This window comes from Mustela nigripes, chromosome 6, assembly GCF_022355385.1.
Source record: "Mustela nigripes isolate SB6536 chromosome 6, MUSNIG.SB6536, whole genome shotgun sequence".
NCBI lineage: Eukaryota > Metazoa > Chordata > Mammalia > Carnivora > Mustelidae > Mustela > Mustela nigripes.
The window spans coordinates 17,257,678-17,263,959 of NC_081562.1; positions in this window are offsets into that span (position 1 = coordinate 17,257,678).

The window sequence follows — 6,282 nt, forward strand, 5'->3', positions numbered from 1 at the left end:
CCCTCCCTCTGACTCTGCTTCACTTCTCCCTCCTCCGTCCTCTTTAGGAGGTTAGCCTCTTTGGCTACTGTACGTCTCTCCTACTCAATCCACACTCCTTGAGGGCAGAGGATTGTCTGTTTGGCTCGCTGCTGGAACTTCAGCACTAGGACAGAGCCCGGCACATAGTAGGCTCTCAACAAACGTGGGTCAGATATCCTTCATACCCAATAGTGTGCTGGGACCAGCTCACCGAGCCTCGAGGGTCCGCCGCCCACAGGTCTTCCCCAATGCCTATTCTGCCATACCGGAAAATCTGCCGGGATGGGGGTGTTTACACCACAGAAACTGGCCAGTGCTATACACCAGGGGTTTTGACCCCCACAAAGTTGGTTTTTAAACATTTACCAGTCTATTCCTGAGCATCAGTGAACATGTACTGTTGGAAGAGGTGGTTCCCATACGGCTCCAAGGAAAACTAGCTCATCATTTGAGGAATCCAGGGAGAAACAGTTTCCACCCCAAGTTGTGCTCCGTCCATAGGCTAACAGCTGGGTGGTCTGGGGAAGAGGCCAAACCCCTCCTATTTGTTCCCTGCACACTACGTTACTGCTATTGATGTGCAAACGCATTCGTGATCACAGGAGAGCCAGCTCATCTAAGGGGTAACCTCTGCCTTTTGTCTCAGTAATTAAAAAATGGCAATTGCTAGTCACTGATGCAGAAGGGCTGATAAATAGTTGTGATAATTTCCGCATTTCTCTCTTCAGAGAAAACAGCAATACTGTATGCAGTTATTTTCGATAAATATAGAAAATAAGTAATTATTGCTGGAGCTATTCATTACGAAACTCTGTTCCCAGTCTCACTTCTGTAAACACCATTCATTGTTTAAAATAATCATTCTGGGAGGCCAAGCCAAACCTCTCATTTCTGGATGACGGGTACCCCTCGGGGAGAGAAGCTGCGAACACACAGCGCGGCCCAAGTGCTTGGCTGGTCCTCTCAGCGCTGATTGGGAAAAGGAGCTTGAAAAGATCATCTTTCCAACATGGAAAAAGCCAGAAAGTGCAAGACAGAGCTCATGTCTGTGTGTGTGGGGGGGGGGTGTGTGTGTGTCATTCGGGGGGGGCAGAAGACTCGGAGATCTGATTAAGAAGGGTGCATTGCAGGAGGTGAAGGGCTCCGGGATTGACTTGGTGTCCACTCAGCCCACAAGTGCTTCTTTCATGTCTAACCTTGACTGAACCAGGCTTCTCAGAAAGTCCCGCCCCGATGGCAAAGAAATTTCACAGAATTCAAATGGAGCCATTACGCTCTCCCTGCTCAGGTTCTGAAACATTTACTTGGTTTTAAATACACACTCACCTCAGTTTTTGCAAGGAGGTAGAGCCAGCTTTTTTGCCCAGGTAGATTTGTCTTGGCCAGGCTCCCTCCTCCCGCTGGCTGCTCTCCCCACCCCTGCCCTAGGCAAGGCTGAGCTGCTGGGGGGTGGGGAGGCAGGGGGCAGGGTGGAGTCCCATGGGTGGGGTTCTACTCCTCATCCACTAGTGAGAGAAACCTCAGCACCACCTTGACCAGCCCCAAATCCCTGCTCCCTCCTGGAGCTCACTTTTTGATCTAAGTCATAGTATTAGTGACTCAAGAAATATTACTGGTACCATATCAGAGATTTGTATCCAAATCCTGGCTCTGGCAGTCGGGCAAGCCTCTCTCCCTCCCTGCCTCTTAATTTATATTCCATTTGGGAGAATAGGCTGGACCAGTGGGGGTACTGTTCCTTGTGGGGTGCCCTGGAGATCGGTGAGAATGTATTTGATGATACCCTGACTGGAGACACCATTGACATGAATGGGCTTTGGCAGGGACACTACTAGATGGCCTGCAATTCTCAGGACAGTCTCACACAATGAAGAATTGTTCCCCAGCCCACTGCACATTTCCATATGCCTGTGATCTTTTTGGGTCACTTCTCCAGATTTTCTTTTCCTCATCTTGAGCTGAGAAGTAGTGTTCTCTGGGCACGGACCCATTTGGACAGCATAGGAGTATATGAGCATGATTAAAATCAATATGTTCCTCCACAAGTTTTTTTTTGTTTTTGTTTTTGTTTTAAGATTTATTTGTTTGAGAGAGAGAGAGAGAGCAAGAGCACCCAGAGGTGGGGAGCAGAGAGTCCTAAGCAGACGGCATGTGGAGCACGGAGCCAGATGCGGGGCTCGATCTCACCACTCTGAGATAATGACCCGAGCCGAAACCAAGAGTTGAGCGCTTAACCAATTGAGCCACCCAGGCGCTCCCACAACAAAGATTTCTTGAGCTCCAACTAGGTGCCAGGTATCGTGTTGGGTGCTGGGACTGAACACCGAGTCAGACAGAGGTCTTGTCTGCGTGGGACGGGCAGTGCAGTACATTCAAATCTACAATCCGAGTAAAGGACAGAAGGGTCACTACGCCTGGAGGTTATCAACACTCGACCTCCATTTCCTGGTTTCCCGGGAAGTGCCAGGCACTGAAGTACTACTAGAGGTTCTGAGAGGAATGAAACAGATCTCCATCCTTCAAGAGCTCTGAGTTGGCAAGTCAGTGAGGGTGATGGGCACACAGTCGTGCAGTGCAGGGTCATAAATCCTGTCACGTGGGTTTGAACACTAACAAGGTAAGAGCTCCCACTGATCACACACTTACTGGGCGCCAGGCCTCCGAGAGGTACTGTCCACACATCAGAGCATTTCAGGCTCACGACCTCATGAAGGAAGCCAGCACGTGCGTGCCTCCATTGCAATTTCTGCCATTTCTATCCGACACTGGTTCTGTCACTTACCTGATATTTTTCTTTATCTAAATAAACCAACCCTTAAGATCCCTTAAGTAGTGCTATCTCTGCAATTAGAAGGCCACAATCATAAAAGTAAGGTTAGTTTTAGTAAATATGTATTTTTTCCCAATACCTTTTTTTTTTAAAGATTTATTTACTTATTTGAGAGAGAGAGAGAGAGAGAGCAGGAGGGGCAGAGGAAGACAGAATCTCAAAGAGATTCCACACTGAGCAAATAACCCAACACAGGGCTCCATCCACAACCCGGAGATCATCGGCAGAGCCTAAATCAAGAGTCAGATGCTTAATGGACTGCACCACCCAAGCACCCCTTCCTAAATGCCTTTAAATGAATGCGTAACAATTCAAAATCTAAAACTGGATACCACTTAAGACATCTTGTGTCTCTGACATTGGGAAATGCTGGGAATGTGAGTCAGGGTATGGAATGGCAGCTACTATAGAAACAACGCAGTCAGTGTTGATTTTTTGCTTGTGTTACAGCCCCATGTAAGCGACTGGGGCTCAGAGATTCTCCAGAAAGTCACTCACAGAACTAAGCTTCCTCCATCAAAAGGTTCTACCCTCAGGGCCCCTGGGTGGCTCAGTGGGTTAAAACCTCTGCCTTCGTCTCAGGCCAGGTCATGATCCCGGGATCCTGGGATCAAGCCCTGCAATAGGCTCTCTGCTCAGTGGGGAGCCTGCTTTCTCCTCTCTCTCTGCCTGCCTCTCTGCCGACTTGTGATCTCTGTCAAATAAATAAATAAAATATTAAAAAAAAAAAAGTCCCCACCCTCCTCTGAAGCCTCCCTTCCCTGGGTTCTCTGCATCCAGATGGCACAAGGAGGAAGAGGGAGTGTCACACCCCATTGGTCAGAACTCATCCATTTGACCCCACCCAGCAGCAGGGGACGCTGGGACATGCAGTTAGCTCGTGAGCCCAAGAAGAAAGGAAAACGGGTTCAGGGAAGATCTTGTATTGTCTCTCCCACATCGAGGTAAGACTTCCTTCTCTGGAAACGCTGAGACAAAGCATTTCCATTTTACAAATGAGGAAAGGCAGGTTTTAAAAAGTCAAGCGCCCTGCCCCAGGTTATACAGGCATAAGGAGGTAAAGCTTGGGCTCAAGACCAAGCCGAAGACTGTGCTGCACCATCACCTCCGTTCTGCACGAGGACTCCACGCTCTACCTGTGCTCAGAGCTCCCTCCTCCCCTGAGTGCCCGCCCCATGGTGCCTCTCACTAAACAGAACCTGAACCCATCCAATCATTTGTCCCTGCCCACTCACCACCTCCTGAATTTCCTTTCCGTAAATGAATCCCCTGACTAAACCAGAAAACTAGACCTTACCCTGGGATTTTTCTTGTCTCAGATGCTCGTAGCAGCGAGTAACAGGAAACCCAACTCAAAATGGCCTACGGCATTATGATATGTCCCACACCATGTAAAAACAAGCCACCAAATGTAGCGGCTCCAGGAGGGTTAGTGGGGTGGTTCACCTTTCACATCAAGAACTTCAAGAACCCAAGTTCCTCTGTCTGTCCACCTGGCTGCCCTGAGCCCGTTGGCTGGATCACTTAGCCTGGTGCCAGGTAGCACAAGCAGACAGCCACATCCAGAGGCAGAAAAGAAAATCTCTCTCAACATTCTCTTTTAAAGAGCAAAGAAATCCTTTGCAGAGGCACCCCAGTGGAGACTTCCTTCATGTCCCACTGGCCATGGCTGTATCACATGCCCTTCCTACATCAGTCATGGGCAAGAGGAATGGAAACATTAGAATGGCTGAGATTAATAGCGATTCACCTTCTGGGGTCACGTGAAGACCAGGCCCCCTCTCATCACATTGGCCACATGATATCAGAGCCAAAATGGTGCTCTTCGGGCTAGAAAGATGAGGGACTGCATAGGCAACAGACAGTTTCTGCCTGGTCCCTTCTTCAACATCGAACCGATCACCTCCTTTGTGTCTCTCTGGTTTCATACATTCCTTTCAGTCTCCACAGAGGCTATCATAGTTCAAAGCCTTGGTAGGTTGAGCAAACTTCTAATGGACAGTGGCTCTGTGAGCATGTAAATAAATCCTTCTTAAATGCTAAAAAAGAAATGTTCTCACTCTTAAATCATTTGTATGTCAATTTGCTCCCGCGAACCTTCTCCTCATAGATATACAAAGATACATTTTATCCCGGTTTTTGTGCAAACTGTAAAAAAATAGATAAATTCTAAAAGTGAGACATCAGAATTAATGGGTTGGTACTGTATTTGATGTTCTCAGTTTCCAGAAATAATTGTGACTAAAATTGCTACAGAATCTGATTTCTGAAGATGCATTAATTAACATTTTTTAAAGTGGTTCGTGGGAGAACATTTAGAGCATATATATTGGTAGCTAACTACCATTTGAAAAATTCACAATAAACATTATCACTGAAACAGAAATGTGTGTGTATTATACATATGCAAAACCAAATTTGCAATTTTCCCACCAAAAATCGCAAGCCCTTCTATCTATACTCATCTCATGCTATGATAAGTGGTAATTTTATTCTTCCAGTTGCCCAGATCAAAAACCTTGTCTCTTCATTATGTATTGCTGCATAAGCAATTATCCCCAAACTTAACAGCTTAAAACGCACGGGGATTATTGCCCAGCTGCTGTGGGTGAGAGATCTGGACACGCCGCTCGGTGGCCTGCAGACCGCCATCCACATGGGCAGGGGCTGTGATCTCATCTCAAAGCTCAGCTGGGGAAGGACCTTCTCCAAGCTCATGTGGCTGTTGGCAGGATTTGGTTCTTCATGGGTTGTGGGACTCAGGACTGTGGTTCCTCGCTGGGTGTTTGGTCGGGTGCTGCCCCCACATCCTCGTCCTGTGGGCCTCTCCAGCAAGGCACCTTGCTTCTCTGACATGGGCACGCAGAGAGGACAAAAGAGAGACGCTGGTTCCTAGAGGAAGTCAACCTTGTGTCACCTAATCACAGAAGTGACGTCCCATCAACTCTGCCATATTCTGCTCATTAGAAACAAGTGACAGAATCCAGCTCTGATTCAAGAGAAGGGGAGCTACAGAGACATGAATATCAGCAGACGGGGGTCGCTGGGAGCCAGTCATTAGCTGCCTGTCCCACTTTGGAATCCATTAATTTCCCTCCTTCTCTCATACCCTGTATCCACCCCATCAGGCAACAGGACAGGCTGGTTCTTCCAAGCAACAGATCCAAATGCTTCCATTGTTTGCTCACATGTCACCTGTTCAGAGATATTTGATCATCTTCTTTATGATTGCAACCAACCCATTAACATAAACATGTTCCCATCCTTCCTCCCTCATTTTTCTTTTTAAAAGATTTTATTTATTCATTTGAGAGAGAGAGAGCGTTCGCACAAGCGGTGTGTATGGGGGGGTGGACAACAGGAGAGGGAGAAGCAGGCTCTCCGCTAAGCAGGGAGCCCAACCAACAATCCCAGGACCCCAAGATCATGAC